The following is a 367-nucleotide window of genomic DNA, read 5'->3' as shown; positions in this document are numbered from 1 at the left end:
TTTTTTTTTTTTTATTGTAGAGATGAGGTCTCGCTGCCCAGGCAGGTCTCGAACTCGTGGACTCAAGCAATCCACTCACCTTAGTCTCCCAAAGGCGCGGGATTACAGGCTGAGCCACCGAGCCCGGCTTAATTTTTAAATTTATTCTAGAGACGAGGTCTCATCAAGTTGCCCAGGCTAGTTTGGAACCCCTGGGTTCAGGCAGTCCTTTCATCTCCGCCTCCCAAAGTGCTGGAATTACAGGCTTGAGCCACCGTGCCCAACCTTTATTTTACTTATTAAGTCAGGGTCTCACTCTGTTGCCCAGGGTGGAGTGCAGTGGCATAATCACGGCTCATCACAGACTCTTAATTCCTGGGCTGAAGTG

The sequence above is a fragment of the Carlito syrichta genome, unplaced genomic scaffold (genome assembly GCF_000164805.1).
Source record: "Carlito syrichta isolate Samal-C Ts95f unplaced genomic scaffold, Tarsius_syrichta-2.0.1 Scaffold115636, whole genome shotgun sequence".
Lineage (NCBI taxonomy): Eukaryota > Metazoa > Chordata > Mammalia > Primates > Tarsiidae > Carlito > Carlito syrichta.
The sequence above is the reverse complement of the archived record's forward strand: the minus strand, read 5'-3'. Positions refer to the sequence as shown.